Source organism: Salvelinus alpinus, chromosome 31 (genome assembly GCF_045679555.1).
Source record: "Salvelinus alpinus chromosome 31, SLU_Salpinus.1, whole genome shotgun sequence".
Lineage (NCBI taxonomy): Eukaryota > Metazoa > Chordata > Actinopteri > Salmoniformes > Salmonidae > Salvelinus > Salvelinus alpinus.
The window spans coordinates 25,590,607-25,611,089 of NC_092116.1; the positions used below are offsets into that span (position 1 = coordinate 25,590,607).

The window sequence follows — 20,483 nt, forward strand, 5'->3', positions numbered from 1 at the left end:
GGTGGTGGACCATTCTTGATACACACAGGAAACTGTTCAGTGTGAAAAACCCAGCAGCGTTGCAGTTCTTGACACACTCAAACCGGTGCCCCTGGCACTTACTACCATACCCTCTTCAAAGGCACTTAAATATTTTGTCTTGCTCATTCACCCTCTGAATAGCACACATACAGAATCCATGTCTCAATTGTCTCAAGGCTTAAAAATTATTATTTAATCCGTCTCCTCCCCTTCTTCTATACTGATTGAAATAGATTTAACAAGTGACATCAATAAGGGACCGTAACTTTCACCTGGATTCACCTGGTCAGTCTGTCATGGAAAGAGCAGGTGTTCTTAATGTTTTGTGTACTCAGTGTATATCTCAGTGTCTTTCTCTCCTCATCTTTGAACATATTTATACATATTCCAACCTCATATGAATCTTAGGAAAACCTCTGAACACACAAACACGTTGATTCGACGTCATCTCTCCAATTCAAAGCAGCAGTCCTCAATTACACTCTCTGTTGGATGTGCTGAGGGAGTTGACCAGGAAGGAACATCCTCAGACACATTTTTATTTTTGGGGGGGGGGGGGGGGGTTGATAGTGTGTGAGAGAAAGAGAGAGAGAGAGACATAGAGAGAGGTATGACAGAGAGAGTGTGTGTGTGTTTGTGTCTGTGTGTATGCGTGAAGGGGAGACTACCAGAAAGAGAGACAGAGAGTGTGTCTATGTGTATGCGTGAAGGGGAGACTACCAGAAAGAGAGACAGAGAGTGAGTCTGTGTGTATGCGTGAAGGGGAGACTACCAGAAAGAGAGACAGAGAGTGTGTCTGTGTGTATGCGTGAAGGGGAGACTACCAGAAAGAGAGACAGAGAGTGTGTCTGTGTGTATGCGTGAAGGGGAGACTACCAGAAAGAGAGACAGAGAGTGTGTCTATGTGTATGCGTGAAGGGGAGACTACCAGAAAGAGAGACAGAGAGTGTGTCTGTGTGTATGTGTGAAGTGGAGACTACCAGAAAGAGAGACAGAGAGTGAGTCTGTGTGTATGCGTGAAGGGGAGACTACCAGAAAGAGAGACAGAGAGTGTATATATGTTATCCTAAACAGGGCTTTTTTGCCAATTAAGGAATTTGTGCAAGAAGGACAACCTTCTTGACTACCACTGTCACCCAATCTTGCACTAGCCAACCATTACCACATGGCGGCGCCAGAGAGCAATATCATTAACTGACATAACTGTGATGTCAGTTAATGATGTCTATGGCAGAAAAACTCTCTCTGTGACAGCCAGACAGTAATGGGTTAGGGGCGGGTTAAACTAACACTCTGACATGTGATCATTCTAGTCTTAGTGTTCTCTCTCTCTCTCTCTCTCTCTCTCTCTCTCTCTCTCTCTCTCTCTCTCTCCTTCACTAACTCTCTCTGTGACAGCCAGACAGTAATGGGTTGGGGGCGGGTTAAACTAACACTCTGACATGTGATCATTCTAGTCTTAGTTTACACCCTCTCTCTGTCTCTCTGTCTCTCTGTCTCTCTCTCTCTCATTGTCCGTCTCTCTCTCAATGTCCGTCTCTCTCTCTCTCTCTCTGTCTCTCATTGTCCGTCTCTCTCTCTCTCTCATTGTCCGTCTCTCTCTCTCCTTCACTAACTCTCTCTCTCTCCTTCACTAACTCTCTCTCTCTCCTTCACTAACTCTCTCTCGCTGTCTCTCTCTTTCTCTACAAGTTCTAGGATACACTTTTAGTCTGTTTTAGATAAGAAGTCACGGTAAAGGTGTTTGTTAGACTCTGGCATCTACAGTGACTTAATTTAACTCTCTCATTCTTTCCCCGCCGGAACTCATGTTTAACAGTTAGACACTTAGACAGTTAGACACATACACCTCAGCCAAATACATTTAATCACAGTTTTTCACAATTCCTGACATTTAATCCTAGTAAAAATACCCTGTCTTAGGTCAGTTAGGATGACCACTTTATTTTAAGAATGTGAAATGTCAGAATAATAGTAAAGAGAATGATTTATTTCATCTTTTATTTCTTTCATCACATTCCCAGTGGGTCAGACGTTTACATACACTCAATTCGTATTTGGCAGCATTGCCTTAAAATTGTTTAACTTGGGACAAACGTTTCGGGTAGCCTTCCACAAGCTTCCCACAATAAGTTGGGTGAATTTTGGCCCATTTCTCCTGACAGAGCTGGTGTAACTGAGTCAGGTTTGTAGGCCTCCTTGCTCGCACACACTTTTTCAGTTTTTCTGCTCACAAATGTTCTATGGGATTGAGGTCAGGGCTTTGTGATGGCCACTCCAATACCTTGACTTTGTTGTCCTTAAGCCATTTTGCCACATCTTTGGAAGTATGCTTGGGGTCATTGTCCATTTGGAAGACCCATTTGCGACCAAGCTTTAACTTCCTGACTGATGTCTTGAGATGTTGCTTCAATATATCCATATCATTTTCCTCCCTCATGATGCCATCTATTTTGTGAAGTGCACCAGTCCCTCCTGCAGCAAAGCACCCCCACAACATGATGCTGCCACCCCCGTGCTTCACGGTTGGGATGGTGTTTTCCGGCTTGCAAGCCTCACCCTTTTTCCTCCAAACATAATGATGGTCATTATGGCCAAACAGTTCTATTTTTGTTTCATCAGACAAGAGGACATTTCTCCAAAAAGTACGATCTTTGTCCCCATGTGCAGTTGAAAACCGTAGTCTGGCTTTTTTATGGCGGTTTTGGAGCAGTGGCTTCTTCCTTGCTGAGCGGCCTTTCAGGTTATGTTGATATAGGACTCGTTTTACTGTGGATATAGATGCTTTTGTACCCGTTTCCTCCAGTATCTTCACAAGGTCCTTTGCTGTTGTTCTGGGATTGATTTGCACTTTTCACACCAAAGTACGTTCATCTCTAGGAGACAGAACTTCCTGAGCAGTATGATGGCTGCGTGGTCCCATGGTGTTTATACTTGCGTACTATTGTTTGTACAGATGAACATTTTACTTTCAGGGGTTTGGAAATTGCTCCCAAGGATGAACCAGACTTGTGGAGGTCTACATTTTTTTTTGAGGTCTTGGCTGATTTCTTTTGATTTTCCCATGATGTCAAGCAAAGAGGCACTGAGTTTGAAGGTAGGCCTCGAAATACACCCACAGGTACACCTCCAATTGACTCAAATTATGTAAATTAGCCTATCAGAAGCTTCTAAAGAGATGACATCCTTTTCTGGAATTTTCCAAGCTGTTTAAAGGCACAGTCAACTTAGTGTATGTAAACTTCTGACCCACTGGAATTGTGATACAGTGAATTATAAGTGAAATAATCTGTCTGTAAACAAATGTTTGAAAAGTTACTTGTGTCATGCACAAAACTACTGCCAAAACTATAGTTTGTTAACAAGAAATTTGTGGAGTTGTTGAAAAACTAGTTTTAATGACTCCAACCTAAGTGTGTGTAAACTTCCGACTTCAACTGTACCTCTTACCTAACACTCAGATAGAGTTAGACAGTTACCTCTTACCTAACACTCAGATAGAGTTAGACAGTTACCTCTTACCTAACACTCAGATAGAGTTAGACAGTTACATCTTACCTAACACTCAGATAGAGTTAGACAGTTACATCTTACCTAACACTCAGATAGAGTTAGACAGTTACCTCTTACCTAACACTCAGATAGAGTTAGACAGTTACATCTTACCTAACACTCAGATAGATTTAGACAGTTACCTCTTACCTAACACTCAGATAGAGTTAGACAGTTACCTCTTACCTAACACTCAGATAGAGTTAGACAGTTACCTCTTACCTAACACTCAGATAGAGTTAGACAGTTACATCTTACCTAATACACAGAGGAGGGATGGGGACAGGGAGAGGAGAGGAGAGGAGGGATGGGGAAAGGGAGAGGAGAGGAGGGATGGGGAAAGGGAGAGGAGAGTAGGGATGGGGAAAGGGAGAGGAGAGGAGGGATGGGGAAAGGGAGAGGAGGGATGGAGGGAAAGGGAGAGGAGAAGAGGGATGGAGAGAAAATGAGAGGAGAGGAGAAGAGGGATGGGGAAAGGGAGAGGAGAGGAGGGATGGGGAAAGGGAGAGGAGAGGAGGGATGGGGAAAGGGAGAGGAGAGGAGGGATGGAGGGAAAGGGGGGGAGAAGAGGGATGGAGGGAAAGGGAGAGGAGAGGAGGGCTGGGGAAACGGAGAGGAGAGGAGAGGAGGGATGGAGGGAAAGGGAGAGGAGAGGAGAGGAGGGATGGAAAGGGAGAGGAGAAGAGGGATGGAGGGAAAGGGAGAGGAGAAGAGGGATGGAGGGAAAGGGAGAGGAGAAGAGGGATGGAGGTAAAGGGAGAGGAGAGGAGGGATGAGGGAAAGGGAGAGGAGAAGAGGGATGGAGGGAAAGGGAGAGGAGAAGAGGGATGGAGGGAAAGGGAGAGGAGAGGAGGGATGATGGAAAGGGAGAGGAGAAGAGGGATGGAGGGAAAGGGAGAGGAGAAGAGGGATGGAGGGAAAGGGAGAGGAGAAGAGGGATGGAGGGAAAGGGAGAGGAGAAGAGGGATGGAGGTAAAGGGAGAGGAGAGGAGGGATGAGGGAAAGGGAGAGGAGAAGAGGGATGGAGGGAAAGGGAGAGGAGAAGAGGGATGGAGGGAAAGGGAGAGGAGAGGAGGGATGAGGGAAAGGGAGAGGAGAAGAGGGATGGAGATAAAGGGAGAGGAGAAGAGGGATGGAGGGAAAGGGAGAGGAGAAGAGGGATGGAGGGAAAGGGAGAGGAGAGGAGGGATGAGGGAAAGGGAGAGGAGAAGAGGGATGGAGGGAAAGGGAGAGGAGAAGAGGGATGGAGGGAAAGGGAGAGGAGAAGAGGGACGGAGGGAAAGGGAGAGGAGAAGAGGGATGGGGAAAAGAAGAGGAAAGGAGAGGAGGGATGGAGGGAAAGGGAGAGGAGAGGAGAGGAGGGATGGGGAAAAGAAGAGGAAAGGAGAGGAGGGATGACAGAAAGGGAGAGGGGAGTAGGGATGGGGAAAGGGAGAGGAGAGGAGGGATGGGGAAAGGGAGAGGAGGGATGGAGGGAAAGGGAGAGGAGAAGAGGGATGGAGAGAAAATGAGAGGAGAGGAGAAGAGGGATGGGGAAAGGGAGAGGAGAGGAGGGATGGGGAAAGGGAGAGGAGAGGAGGGATGGGGAAAGGGAGAGGAGAGGAGGGATGGAGGGAAAGGGGGGAGAAGAGGGATGGAGGGAAAGGGAGAGGAGAGGAGGGCTGGGGAAATGGAGAGGAGAGGAGAGGAGGGCTGGGGAAACGGAGAGGAGAGGAGAGGAGGGATGGAGGGAAAGGGAGAGGAGAGGAGAGGAGGGATGGAAAGGGAGAGGAGAAGAGGGATGGAGGGAAAGGGAGAGGAGAAGAGGGATGGAGGGAAAGGGAGAGGAGAAGAGGGATGGAGGTAAAGGGAGAGGAGAGGAGGGATGAGGGAAAGGGAGAGGAGAAGAGGGATGGAGGGAAAGGGAGAGGAGAAGAGGGATGGAGGGAAAGGGAGAGGAGAGGAGGGATGATGGAAAGGGAGAGGAGAAGAGGGATGGAGGGAAAGGGAGAGGAGAAGAGGGATGGAGGGAAAGGGAGAGGAGAAGAGGGATGGAGGGAAAGGGAGAGGAGAAGAGGGATGGAGGTAAAGGGAGAGGAGAGGAGGGATGAGGGAAAGGGAGAGGAGAAGAGGGATGGAGGGAAAGGGAGAGGAGAAGAGGGATGGAGGGAAAGGGAGAGGAGAGGAGGGATGAGGGAAAGGGAGAGGAGAAGAGGGATGGAGATAAAGGGAGAGGAGAAGAGGGATGGAGGGAAAGGGAGAGGAGAAGAGGGATGGAGGGAAAGGGAGAGGAGAGGAGGGATGAGGGAAAGGGAGAGGAGAAGAGGGATGGAGGGAAAGGGAGAGGAGAAGAGGGATGGAGGGAAAGGGAGAGGAGAAGAGGGACGGAGGGAAAGGGAGAGGAGAAGAGGGATGGGGAAAAGAAGAGGAAAGGAGAGGAGGGATGGAGGGAAAGGGAGAGGAGAGGAGAGGAGGGATGGGGAAAAGAAGAGGAAAGGAGAGGAGGGATGACAGAAAGGGAGAGGGGAGTAGGGATGGGGAAAGGGAGAGGAGAGGAGGGATGGGGAAAGGGAGAGGAGGGATGGAGGGAAAGGGAGAGGAGAAGAGGGATGGAGAGAAAATGAGAGGAGAGGAGAAGAGGGATGGGGAAAGGGAGAGGAGAGGAGGGATGGGGAAAGGGAGAGGAGAGGAGGGATGGGGAAAGGGAGAGGAGAGGAGGGATGGAGGGAAAGGGGGGAGAAGAGGGATGGAGGGAAAGGGAGAGGAGAGGAGGGCTGGGGAAACGGAGAGGAGAGGAGAGGAGGGATGGAGGGAAAGGGAGAGGAGAGGAGAGGAGGGATGGAAAGGGAGAGGAGAAGAGGGATGGAGGGAAAGGGAGAGGAGAAGAGGGATGGAGGGAAAGGGAGAGGAGAAGAGGGATGGAGGTAAAGGGAGAGGAGAGGAGGGATGAGGGAAAGGGAGAGGAGAAGAGGGATGGAGGGAAAGGGAGAGGAGAAGAGGGATGGAGGGAAAGGGAGAGGAGAGGAGGGATGATGGAAAGGGAGAGGAGAAGAGGGATGGAGGGAAAGGGAGAGGAGAAGAGGGATGGAGGGAAAGGGAGAGGAGAAGAGGGATGGAGGGAAAGGGAGAGGAGAAGAGGGATGGAGGTAAAGGGAGAGGAGAGGAGGGATGAGGGAAAGGGAGAGGAGAAGAGGGATGGAGGGAAAGGGAGAGGAGAAGAGGGATGGAGGGAAAGGGAGAGGAGAGGAGGGATGAGGGAAAGGGAGAGGAGAAGAGGGATGGAGGGAAAGGTAGAGGAGAAGAGGGATGGAGGGAAAGGGAGAGGAGAAGAGGGATGGAGGGAAAGGGAGAGGAGAGGAGGGATGAGGGAAAGGGAGAGGAGAAGAGGGATGGAGGGAAAGGGAGAGGAGAAGAGGGATGGAGGGAAAGGGAGAGGAGAAGAGGGACGGAGGGAAAGGGAGAGGAGAAGAGGGATGGGGAAAAGAAGAGGAAAGGAGAGGAGGGATGGAGGGAAAGGGAGAGGAGAGGAGAGGAGGGATGGGGAAAAGAAGAGGAAAGGAGAGGAGGGATGACAGAAAGGGAGAGGGGAGTAGGGATGGGGAAAGGGAGAGGAGAGGAGGGATGGGGAAAGGGAGAGGAGAGGAGGGATGAGGGAAAGGGAGAGGAGAAGAGGGATGGAGGGAAAGGGAGAGGAGAAGAGGGATGGAGGGAAAGGGAGAGGAGAAGAGGGATGGAGGGAAAGGGAGAGGAGAGGAGGGATGAGGGAAAGGGAGAGGAGAAGAGGGATGGAGATAAAGGGAGAGGAGAAGAGGGATGGAGGGAAAGGGAGAGGAGAAGAGGGATGGAGGGAAAGGGAGAGGAGAGGAGGGATGAGGGAAAGGGAGAGGAGAAGAGGGATGGAGGGAAAGGGAGAGGAGAAGAGGGATGGAGGGAAAGGGAGAGGAGAAGAGGGACGGAGGGAAAGGGAGAGGAGAAGAGGGATGGGGAAAAGAAGAGGAAAGGAGAGGAGGGATGGAGGGAAAGGGAGAGGAGAGGAGAGGAGGGATGGGGAAAAGAAGAGGAAAGGAGAGGAGGGATGACAGAAAGGGAGAGGGGAGTAGGGATGGGGAAAGGGAGAGGAGAGGAGGGATGGGGAAAGGGAGAGGAGGGATGGAGGGAAAGGGAGAGGAGAAGAGGGATGGAGAGAAAATGAGCGGAGAGGAGAAGAGGGATGGGGAAAGGGAGAGGAGAGGAGGGATGGGGAAAGGGAGAGGACAGGAGGGATGGGGAAAGGGAGAGGAGAGGAGGGATGGAGGGAAAGGGGGGGAGAAGAGGGATGGAGGGAAAGGGAGAGGAGAGGAGGGCTGGGGAAACGGAGAGGAGAGGAGAGGAGGGCTGGGGAAACGGAGAGGAGAGGAGAGGAGGGATGGAGGGAAAGGGAGAGGAGAGGAGAGGAGGGATGGAAAGGGAGAGGAGAAGAGGGATGGAGGGAAAGGGAGAGGAGAAGAGGGATGGAGGGAAAGGGAGAGGAGAAGAGGGATGGAGGTAAAGGGAGAGGAGAGGAGGGATGAGGGAAAGGGAGAGGAGAAGAGGGATGGAGGGAAAGGGAGAGGAGAAGAGGGATGGAGGGAAAGGGAGAGGAGAGGAGGGATGATGGAAAGGGAGAGGAGAAGAGGGATGGAGGGAAAGGGAGAGGAGAAGAGGGATGGAGGGAAAGGGAGAGGAGAAGAGGGATGGAGGGAAAGGGAGAGGAGAAGAGGGATGGAGGTAAAGGGAGAGGAGAGGAGGGATGAGGGAAAGGGAGAGGAGAAGAGGGATGGAGGGAAAGGGAGAGGAGAAGAGGGATGGAGGGAAAGGGAGAGGAGAGGAGGGATGAGGGAAAGGGAGAGGAGAAGAGGGATGGAGATAAAGGGAGAGGAGAAGAGGGATGGAGGGAAAGGGAGAGGAGAAGAGGGATGGAGGGAAAGGGAGAGGAGAGGAGGGATGAGGGAAAGGGAGAGGAGAAGAGGGATGGAGGGAAAGGGAGAGGAGAAGAGGGATGGAGGGAAAGGGAGAGGAGAAGAGGGACGGAGGGAAAGGGAGAGGAGAAGAGGGATGGGGAAAAGAAGAGGAAAGGAGAGGAGGGATGGAGGGAAAGGGAGAGGAGAGGAGAGGAGGGATGGGGAAAAGAAGAGGAAAGGAGAGGAGGGATGACAGAAAGGGAGAGGGGAGTAGGGATGGGGAAAGGGAGAGGAGAGGAGGGATGGGGAAAGGGAGAGGAGGGATGGAGGGAAAGGGAGAGGAGAAGAGGGATGGAGAGAAAATGAGAGGAGAGGAGAAGAGGGATGGGGAAAGGGAGAGGAGAGGAGGGATGGGGAAAGGGAGAGGAGAGGAGGGATGGGGAAAGGGAGAGGAGAGGAGGGATGGAGGGAAAGGGGGGAGAAGAGGGATGGAGGGAAAGGGAGAGGAGAGGAGGGCTGGGGAAACGGAGAGGAGAGGAGAGGAGGGATGGAGGGAAAGGGAGAGGAGAGGAGAGGAGGGATGGAAAGGGAGAGGAGAAGAGGGATGGAGGGAAAGGGAGAGGAGAAGAGGGATGGAGGGAAAGGGAGAGGAGAAGAGGGATGGAGGTAAAGGGAGAGGAGAGGAGGGATGAGGGAAAGGGAGAGGAGAAGAGGGATGGAGGGAAAGGGAGAGGAGAAGAGGGATGGAGGGAAAGGGAGAGGAGAGGAGGGATGATGGAAAGGGAGAGGAGAAGAGGGATGGAGGGAAAGGGAGAGGAGAAGAGGGATGGAGGGAAAGGGAGAGGAGAAGAGGGATGGAGGGAAAGGGAGAGGAGAAGAGGGATGGAGGTAAAGGGAGAGGAGAGGAGGGATGAGGGAAAGGGAGAGGAGAAGAGGGATGGAGGGAAAGGTAGAGGAGAAGAGGGATGGAGGGAAAGGGAGAGGAGAAGAGGGATGGAGGGAAAGGGAGAGGAGAGGAGGGATGAGGGAAAGGGAGAGGAGAAGAGGGATGGAGGGAAAGGGAGAGGAGAAGAGGGATGGAGGGAAAGGGAGAGGAGAAGAGGGACGGAGGGAAAGGGAGAGGAGAAGAGGGATGGGGAAAAGAAGAGGAAAGGAGAGGAGGGATGGAGGGAAAGGGAGAGGAGAGGAGAGGAGGGATGGGGAAAAGAAGAGGAAAGGAGAGGAGGGATGACAGAAAGGGAGAGGGGAGTAGGGATGGGGAAAGGGAGAGGAGAGGAGGGATGGGGAAAGGGAGAGGAGAGGAGGGATGAGGGAAAGGGAGAGGAGAAGAGGGATGGAGGGAAAGGGAGAGGAGAAGAGGGATGGAGGGAAAGGGAGAGGAGAAGAGGGATGGAGGGAAAGGGAGAGGAGAAGAGGGATGGGGAAAATAAGAGGAAAGGAGAGGAGGGATGGAGGGAAAGGGAGAGGAGAGGAGAGGAGGGATGGGGAAAAGAAGAGGAACGGAGAGGAGGGATGACGGAAAGGGAGAGGAGAGTAGGGATGGGGAAAGGGAGAGGAGAGGAGGGATGGGGAAAGGGAGAGGAGAGGAGGGATGAGGGAAAGGGAGAGGAGAAGAGGGATGGAGGGAAAGGGAGAGGAGAAGAGGGATGGAGGGAAAGGGAGAGGAGAAGAGGGATGGAGGGAAAGGGAGAGGAGAAGAGGGATGGAGGGAAAGGGAGAGGAGAAGAGGGATGGAGGGAAAGGGAGAGGAGAGGAGGGATGAGGGAAAGGGAGAGGAGAAGAGGGATGGAGGGAAAGGGAGAGGAGAAGAGGGATGGAGGGAAAGGGAGAGGAGAAGAGGGATGGAGGGAAAGGGAGAGGAGAAGAGGGATGGAGGGAAAGGGAGAGGAGAGGAGGGATGAGGGAAAGGGAGAGGAGAAGAGGGATGGAGGGAAAGGGAGAGGAGAGGAGGGATGAGGGAAAGGGAGAGGAGAAGAGGGATGGAGGGAAAGGGAGAGGAGAAGAGGGATGGAGGGAAAGGGAGAGGAGAAGAGGGATGGAGGGAAAGGGAGAGGAGAAGAGGGATGGAGGGAAAGGGAGAGGAGAGGAGGGATGAGGGAAAGGGAGAGGAGAAGAGGGATGGAGGGAAAGGGAGAGGAGAAGAGGGATGGAGGGAAAGGGAGAGGAGAAGAGGGATGGAGGGAAAGGGAGAGGAGAGGAGGGATGAGGGAAAGGGAGAGGAGAAGAGGGATGGAGGGAAAGGGAGAGGAGAAGAGGGATGGAGGGAAAGGGAGAGGAGAAGAGGGATGGGGAAAAGAAGAGGAAAGGAGAGGAGGGATGGAGGGAAAGGGGGAGGAGAGGAGGGAGGGAAAGAGAGAGGAGAGGAGGGACGAAGGGAAAGGGAGAGGAGGGGAGAGGAGGGACGAAGGGAAAGGGAGAGAAGAGGACAAGTGAGTTTCATTTTGGAAATCTGCTACCAAGTATTCCCATGCATACTAGAGAGCTATAATATACACTGAGTATACAAAACGTTAGGAACACCTGCTCATTCCATGACATAGACTGACCAGGTAAATCCATGTGAAAGCTATTATCCCTTACTGATGTCACTTCCATTTTTGAAGGGGAGGAGACAGGTTAAAGAAGGATGTTTAAGCCTTCAGACAAGTGAGACATGGATTGTGTATGTGTGCCATTCAGGGGGCTTGAATGTGCAAGACAAAAGATTGAAGTGCCTTTGAGCGGGTTATGGTAGCAGGAGCCAGGAGCACCGGTTTGTGTCAAGAACTCCACTCAGTTTTCAAGAATGGTCCACCACCCAAAGGACGTCCAGTCTACTTGACACAACTATGGGAAGCTTTGGAGACAACATGGGCCAGTATCCCTGTGGAATACTTACGACACCTTGAAGAGTCCATGCCCAGACGAAATGAGACTGTTCTGAGGGCAAAACGGGGGGTGCAAATCAATATTAGGAATATGTCCCTAATGTAGAGTATACTCAGTGTATGTGATCATATACAATGTAAGCAAGGTTTGAAGTGATGATGTTTTAGCCAAATATATCTGTGTGGGCTTCTTGCGGTCAACTTGCAGTCAGTCTAAAAATGATTTGTAATTATGCAGCCAGTCTAAAAATGATTTGTAATTATGCAGCCAGTCTAAAAATGATTTGTAATTATGCAGCCAGTCTACAAATGATTTGTAATTATGCAGTCAGTCTAAAAATGATTTGTAATTATGCAGCCAGTCTAAAAATGATTTGTAATTATGCAGCCAGTCTACAAATGATTTGTAATTATGCAGCCAGTCTACAAATTATTTGTAATTACGCAGCCAGTCTACAAATTATTTGTAATTATGCAGCCAGTCTACAAATTATTTGTAATTATCCAGCCAGTCTACAAATGATTTGTAATTATGCAGCCAGTCTACAAATTATTTGTAATTATGCAGCCAGTCTACAAATTATTTGTAATTATGCAGCCAGTCTACAAATGATTTGTAATTATGCAGCCAGTCTACAAATTATTTGTAATTATCCAGCCAGTCTACAAATTATTTGTAATTATGCAGCCAGTCTACAAATAATTTGTAATTATGCAGCCAGTCTACAAATGATTTGTAATTATGCAGCCAGTCTACAAATGATTTGTAATTATGCAGCCAGTCTACAAATGATTTGTAATTATGCAGCCAGTCTACAAATTATTTGTAATTATGCAGCCAGTCTACAAATTATTTGTAATTATCCAGTCAGTCTAAAAATTATTTGTAATTATGCAGCCAGTCTACAAAGGATTTGTAATTATGCAGCCAGTCTACAAATTATTTGTAATTATGCAGCCAGTCTACAATTTTTTGGTAATTATCCAGCCAGTCTACAAATGATTTGTAATTATCCAGCCAGTCTAAAAATGTTTTGTAATTATGCAGTCAGTCTAAAAATGATTTGTAATTATGCAGCCAGTCTACAAATTATTTGTAATTATGCAGCCAGTCTACAAATAATTTATAATTATACAGCCAGTCTACAAATTATTTGTAATTATCCAGTCAGTCTAAAAATGATTTGTAATTATGCAGCCAGTCTACAAATTATTTGTAATTATCCAGCAAGTCTAAAAATGATTTGTAATTATGCAGCCAGTCTACAAATTACTTGTAATTATTGTGGGTTTGATTCCTCTCGGGATAAGAATGTCTGGTAAATGTATAAGAGTAAAAAGGATGTATCTCTAGGTGTTTCTAATAACTGGTTCCCATAATAACTGACTCCCATAATAACAGGTTCCCATAATAACTGGTTCCCATAATAACATGTTCCCATAATAACTGGTTCCCATAATAACATGTTCCCATAATAACTGGTTCCCATAATAACTGGTTCCCATAATAACAGGTTCCCATAATAACAGGTTCCCATAATAACAGGTTCCCATAATAACAGGTTCCCATAATAACAGGTTCCCATAATAACTGGTTCCCATAATAACAGGTTCCCATAATAACAGGTTCCCATAATAACATGTTCCCATAATAACAGATTTCCATAATAACATGTTCCCATAATAACTGGTTCCCATAATAACATGTTCCGATAATAACAGGTTCCCATAATAACATGTTCCCATAATAACATGTTCCCATAATAACAGGTTCCCATAATAACTGGTTCCCATAATAACAGGTTCCCATAATAACAGGTTCCCATAATAACTGGTTCCCATAATAACTGGTTCCCATAATAACAGGTTCCCATAATAACAGGTTCCCATAATAACTGGTTCCCATAATAACATGTTCCCATAATAACATGTTCCCATAATAACATGTTCCCATAATAACTGGTTCCTATAATAACAGGTTCCCATAATAACAGACTCCCATAATAACAGGTTCCCATAATAACAGGTTCCCATAATAACAGGTTCCCATAATAACAGGTTCCCATAATAACATGTTCCCATAATAACATGTTCCCATAATAACAGGTTCCCATAATAACATGTTCCCATAATAACAGGTTCCCATAATAACTGGTTCCCATAATAACTGGTTCCCATAATAACAGGTTCCCATAATAACAGGTTCCCATAATAACAGGTTCCCATAATAACAGGTTCCCATAATAACATGTTCCCATAATAACATGTTCCCATAATAACTGGTTCCCATAATAACTGGTTCCCATAATAACTGGTTCCCATAATAACATGTTCCCATAATAACTGGTTCCCATAATAACAGGTTCCCATAATAACAGGTTCCCATAATAACTGGTTCCCATAATAACTGGTTCCCATAATAACAGGTTCCCATAATAACAGGTTCCCATAATAACAGGTTCCCATAATAACTGGTTCCCATAATAACTGGTTCCCATAATAACAGGTTCCCATAATAACATGTTCCCATAATAACAGGTTCCCATAATAACATGTTCCCATAATAACATGTTCCCATAATAACTGGTTCCCATAATAACAGGTTCCCATAATAACTGGTTCCCATAATAACTGGTTCCCATAATAACAGGTTCCCATAATAACATGTTCCCATAATAACAGGTTCCCATAATAACAGGTTCCCATAATAACAGGTTCCCATAATAACATGTTCCCATAATAACTGGTTCCCATAATAACTGGTTCCCATAATAACAGGTTCCCATAATAACAGGTTCCCATAATAACATGTTCCCATAATAACATGTTCCCATAATAACAGGTTCCCATAATAACAGGTTCCCATAATAACATGTTCCCATAATAACATGTTCCCATAATAACATGTTCCCATAATAACAGGTTCCCATAATAACAGGTTCCCATAATAACTGGTTTCATTAATAACTGCTAAATAATTCTAATTTCATCACCCTGTGTTCCCTTCCTCCAGGGAACGAGTGAAGGTTGCACAGCTCAAATATGATGAAAATATGAAAAATCATACAGTATCTGATTTCTTTCCTACGCAACAGAAGTGAAGCAATAGGGCTTGAAATGTTTCCTAAATATAAAAACAATCAAATCTTTAACAACTTATAAGATTTCACATTTTTATAACTGTAAAAAAAATATGATCAAACATAGGTTAAGTACAATTTTGGCACCAATTCATATAATTCTCGACAGACATTTTTCTGCCATATGTCCTCTGAGAGGCGCTGAGACACCATTCATATGTCCTCTGAGAGGCGCTGAGACACCATTCAAATGTCCTCTGAGCGGCGCTGAGACACCATTCAAATGTCCTCTGAGCGGCGCCGAGACACCATTCATATGTCCTCTGAGAGGCGCTGAGACACCATTCAAATGTCCTCTGAGAGGCGCTGAGACACCATTCAAATGTCCTCTGAGAGGCGCTGAGACACCATTCAAATGTCCTCTGAGAGGCGCTGAGACACCACTCAAATGTCCTCTGAGCGGCGCCAAGACACCATTCAAATGTCCTCTGAGCGGTGCTGAGACACCATTCAAATGTCCTCTGAGCGGCGCCGAGACACCATTCAAATGTCCTCTGAGCGGTGCTGAGACACCATTCAAATGTCCTCTGAGCGGCGCTGAGACACCATTCAAATGTCCTCTGAGCGGCGCTGAGACACCATTCAAATGTCCTCTGAGCGGCGCCGAGACACCATTCAAATGTCCTCTGAGTAGCGCTGAGACACCATTCAAATGTCCCCTGAGTGGCGCTGAGACACCACTCAAATGTCCTCTGAGAGGCGCTGAGACACTATTCAAATGTCCTCTGAGAGGCGCTGAGACACCATTCAAATGTCCTCTGAGAGGCGCTGAGACACCACTCAAATGTCCTCTGAGAGGCGCTGAGACACCACTCAAATGTCCTCTGAGAGGCGCTGAGACACCATTCAAATGTCCTCTGAGAGGCGCTGAGACACCACTCAAATGTCCTCTGAGAGGCGCTGAGACACTATTCAAATGTCCTCTGAGCGGGGCTGAGACACCATTCAAATGTCTTCTGAGCGGCGCTGAGACACCATTCAAATGTCCTCTGAGCGGGGCTGAGACACTATTCGAACGTCCTCTGAGAGGCGCTGAGACACCATTCAAATGTCCTCTGAGAGGCGCTGAGACACCATTCAAACGTCCTCTGAGAGGCGCTGAGACACCATTCATATGTCCTCTGAGAGGCGCTGAGACACCATTCAAATGTCCTCTGAGAGGCGCTGAGACACCATTCATATGTCCTCTGAGAGGCGCTGAGACACCATTCAAATGTCCTCTGAGAGGCGCTGAGACACCATTCATATGTCCTCTGAGAGGCGCTGAGACACCATTCAAATGTCCTCTGAGAGGCGCTGAGACACCATTCAAACGTCCTCTGAGCGGCGCTGAGACACTATTCATATGTCCTCTGAGAGGCGCTGAGACACTATTCAAACGTCCTCTGAGAGGCGCTGAGACACCATTCATATGTCCTCTGAGAGGCGCTGAGACACCATTCAAATGTCCTCTGAGAGGCGCTGAGACACCATTCATATGTCCTCTGAGAGGCGCTGAGACACCATTCAAATGTCCTCTGAGCGGCGCTGAGACACCATTCAAATGTCCTCTGAGAGGCGCTGAGACACCACTCAAATGTCCTCTGAGCGGCGCTGAGACACCATTCAAATGTCCTCTGAGTGGCGCTGAGACACCATTCATATGTCCTCTGAGAGGCGCTGAGACACCATTCAAATGTCCTCTGAGAGGCGCTGAGACACCATTCATATGTCCTCTGAGAGGCGCTGAGACACCATTCAAATGTCCTCTGAGAGGCGCTGAGACACCATTCATATGTCCTCTGAGAGGCGCTGAGACACCATTCATATGTCCTCTGAGAGGCGCTGAGACACCATTCAAATGTCCTCTGAGAGGCGCTGAAACACCATTCAAATGTCCTCTGAGAGGCGCTGAGACACCATTCATATGTCCTCTGAGAGGCGCTGAGACACCATTCATATGTCCTCTGAGAGGCGCTGAGACACCATTCATATGTCCTCTGAGAGGCGCTGAGACACCATTCATATGTCCTCTGAGAGGCGCTGAGACACCATTCATATGTCCTCTGAGAGGCGCTGAGACACCATTCATATGTCCTCTGAGAGGCGCTGAGACACCATTCATATGTCCTCTGAGAAGCGCTGAGACACCATTCAAATGTCCTCTGAGAGGCGCTGAGACACCATTCATATGTCCTCTGAGAGGCGCTGAGACACCATTCAAACGTGTGCAGACTTGTTACAACTCCAGATTGAAGCACAAAGTGATTTTGACCGTCTGTGACCAAAACAAAGTGGTCTTGTTTCAATTCTACAAAGTGATTTTGACCGTCTGTGACCTAAACAAAGTGGTCTTGTTCCTGTTGAGAGCTCTAAAACATCACAGAGATCAAACTACTACCGTTGAGTTTCTGAGGGACAGGAAATCCAAATTGTTGTGCTGTTCACAGTGCGCGCTGTACACAGAAATGTCAGTCGGAACCTGTCAAGAACCGCTCTAAGTCCCCTATGTAGGGGGACGTAACATCTAAGAGCTTTGTTGTTGTTTTAGGGCAGCAGGCAGCGATTAGAGCTTTGGGCCGGTAACCGAATGGTCGCTGGCTCAAATACCCAAGCCGACAAGGTGAAAAATCTGTCGATGTGCCCTTGAGCAAGGCAATCAACCCTAATTTGCTCCAGGGGTGCCGTACTACTATGGCTGGCCCTGTAAAACAACACATTTCACTGCACCTATCTGGTGTATCTGACAATAATACATGTTTATTTCTATCCAACTCATTATTTCCAACTCATCTCATTGGTCAAGACTTTTGTGTTTTTTAACATAAAATGTTTTTGTTGTATTGTATGTGTGTCTATAGTTTTGTTTAATGTTGTGTTACTCGACGATGTAAGTTGTTTTGTCTGAAACGTTGTTCCCCCTGCTGCTATTGGACCAGGTCTCTCTTGGTAAAGAGATGTTATCTCAATGAGAAAAAACCTGTATAAATAAAGGTAAAAAAATCTATAAAAATCCCTAAATAAATAAAATGCAATAAAGTGAAATGATGAAGGGGAACCCTGGACCTATGGTGATTAATGTACCTCATTCAAGAAATTGACCAATGACATAATTGCCTTTTATCCGGGTGGTTCTCGCCCACTAAAAAACAGTTTTATTTCCATGTATCCCTACACCCAAACAAGAGCACTGCGTTCATCCACCTCTGGCCTGCTCGCCTCCCTACCTCTGAGGAAGTACAGTTCCCGCTCAGCCCAGTCAAAACTGTTCGCTGCTCTGGCACCCCAATGGTGGAACAAACTCCCTCACGACGCCAGGTCAGCGGAGTCAATCACCACCTTCCGGAGACACCTGAAACCCCACCTCTTTAAGGAATACCTAGGAGAGGAGAAAGTAATCCTTCTACCCCCCCCCCCCCCCCTTAAAAGAGTTAGATGCACTATTGTAAAGTGGTTGTTCCACTGGATATCATAAGGTGAATGCACCAATTTGTAAGTCGCTCTGGATAAGAGCGTCTGCTAAATGACTTAAATGTAATGTAAATGTATCCTAATGACGATGTCACTGAATTCCGATGCTAATTTAGCTGTCTGAATGGCTGGGTTTAATCCAATAGAACGAGAACAATAGGACACTTATTTATGTGTCACAAATGGCACACTATTCCCTATATAGTGCACTATTTTTGACCTGGGCTCCTATGGTGCGGGTCAAAAGTAGTGCACTATATACAATAGGGAATATGATGATATTTGGTATCCTAAAGGGACTGTTGAAATTAAATGCAAACAACTAACGTAACACAACGAACAAGATTTGGGGTAATTACTGTTAAAATAACACCTCAATTTCTCCTCGTAGTCCTTTTAGACGTTAAAATAACTTACAGATGAAAAGTTGACGTCATGTGGACGACCTTAAAAAACGTAGACATTTTGGGGAGGTCTAGTCATAGCAGAGTGTCTCTCTGTTATCCAACTCGACTTTACATCCCTTCACTTTGAAACCTTTGACGTGTGCAGGCGGACAGGGGAATAGGGGTGAGAGAAGAGGGAGATGGGAGGGAGATGGGAGGGATAGGGGAGAGAGAGAGGAGGGAGATGGGAGGGATAGGGGAGAGAGAGAGGAGGGAGATGGGAGGGATAGGGGAGAGAGAGAGGAGGGAGATGCGAGGGAGAAAGGAGGGAGATGGGAGAGACAGTAGGGAGATGGGAGGGAGAGAGAGAGGGGAGGGATAGGTGAGAGAAAGGAGGAGGGCTAGGGGAGAGAGAGAGAGAGAGGAGGGAGATGGGAGGGATAGGGGATAGAAAGAGAGAGAGGAGGGAGAAGAGACGAGAGAGGGAAGAGAGGAGATGTGGGTCACGTTTCTCTCTCTCCCTCTCTCTCTCCATATTTACATGGTGGGAGAGAGATTAGCCAAGGACTGTACAGTCTGTGTGTGTCTACGTGTGTACGTGTGTATGTATGTGTGTGTGTGTGTGTGCGGGGGGGGGGTCGGCCCAGTCCAGCTGTGTTTAGGTTGCCATGAGATTCCTGTACACCACTGGTGTTTGTCGAATCAACTCCCAGGTGTGTACGTGTGTGTGCGTATGTGTGTAGGCCCATAGCGTGGGACTCCCCCACTGCCCTGGTTCTCCTCACTCTCCTCTCTCCTCAACACACTGCTTCTCCTAACACCTAGGATGTTTCCCACTGCCCTGGTTCTCCTCAGTCTCCTCTCTCCTCAACACACTGCTTCTCCTAACACCTAGGATGTTTTCCACTGCCCTGGTTCTCCTCAGTCTCCTCAGTCTCCTCTCTCCTCAACACACTGCTTCTCCTAACACCTAGGATGTTTTCCACTGCCCTGGTTCTCCTCAGTCTCCTCTCTCCTCAACACACTGCTTCTCCTAACACCTAGGATGTTTTCCAAATGGAACCCTATTCACTACACAGTGCACTACTTGAGAGCGACAGAGAAGGGTTATTAAAAAGCAAAGGTCCACTTAATAAAAAGTAAACAGTGTGTGTGCTCGAGTTTTTCTTATTTTGATTAAAGGCCATTTTTTCATAAATATTATATAATTTCTGGAAAACAATCTTACTGTAATAAATGTTTATTAAAATGGACAAGCTTCTTAGGAAAAAAGTATTTCTCAACTATTTCTATGTAATTCTGTCCTCGCGCTGTTCTGGTCTATTAATGTTCTGCATTATGTTTCCTGTTCTGTGTGGACCCCAGGAAGAGTAGCTGCTGCTTTCACAATGGAGATCCTAATAAAATACACTAACAGAGATGATCAAGTCCACTTAACATCTGAACACGTACCAGGCCAAGCTACAGTTAGTACGTGTTTCATGTTTTGTGTGGACCTCCAGGAAGAGTAGCTGCTGCCTTCGCAACAGCTAATGGAGATCCTAATAAAATACCAAGCAAAAATTTTCGCTAGGACTGTCTGGGAGAAGTCTGAATAGGGAAGGGAAAACTGAAAACTATCTGTTATTGGCAGAGTGGTTTGGAACTCACTTTGTTATTGGTCTATGAACCAATTTTCAACCAACGTGAAATAGATGTTGAACTGAAGGCTGCGCTTAGTGGGTGGTGATGTCACCATGAAAGCCTGCTAATTAGAAGGTTCTAGGTTATATCTAATAATCATATATCTAATTATATCTAGATCTATATATATATTCAACTAGCAACTATCGGTAAATAACACTGAAAATTGTTTTAAACACTTTTACAGTGTTAGTAGTTTCCTCAGTGGTTGTACAATATGATACAACACACACAGGAAAACTGTATTTTTACTGCACTGGGCCTTTAAAATCTCTACAGGATCGGCGGGTCGCCCACGGGACGGTTGAGTTAAAGTAGGCTAATGCGATTAGCATGAGATTGTAAGTAACAAGAACATTTCCCAGGACATTGACATATTTGATATTGGCAGAAAGCTTAAATTCTTGTTAATCTAACTGCACTGTCCAATTTACAGTAGCTAATACAGTGAAAGAATACCATGCTATTGTTTGAGGAAAGTGCACA

General features: G+C 47.5%; 1 protein-coding gene across 1 annotated transcript in view; it reads right to left on the reverse strand.

Annotated features, from left to right (window-relative positions):
* LOC139561106 (collagen alpha-6(IV) chain-like) overlaps positions 1 to 20,483 on the reverse strand; it is a 251,314-nt gene that overhangs the window by 68,866 nt on the left and 161,965 nt on the right. The gene's annotated exons all lie outside the window — the stretch shown is intronic.